Raw genomic sequence first — 353 nt, 5'->3', positions numbered from 1 at the left:
TTCCAACAATGTCCTAATGTGTATAATGAACCCAGACCTATTCACCACAACTGCCTCTAAAATCCTGCACTGTCACTAAAAACTGTGTTAATTCGGGTCCGAAGTGCCGTCAAGCACGAGCTTAATATAGAAGGTGCAGTTACACGTATGACCTGAGGTGGCAGTAGCAAGTATAAAATGGCTAACTTGCCACTAGCCCCTTTAAAAGAGTGGAAAATTGTGTTTCCCAAAAGAATCTATTTTCCTCCTTGGCGAAGCCCCGCCCCCTTCTATGACGCGATGCCGTCTGTATCTATTGGTACAGTATGGTTGCAAGACAACATGGATATTCCAGCTCATCGTCTGTCACATTC

The sequence above is a fragment of the Gobius niger genome (genome assembly GCF_951799975.1).
Source record: "Gobius niger genome assembly, chromosome: 14".
Lineage (NCBI taxonomy): Eukaryota > Metazoa > Chordata > Actinopteri > Gobiiformes > Gobiidae > Gobius > Gobius niger.
The sequence above is the reverse complement of the archived record's forward strand: the minus strand, read 5'-3'. Positions refer to the sequence as shown.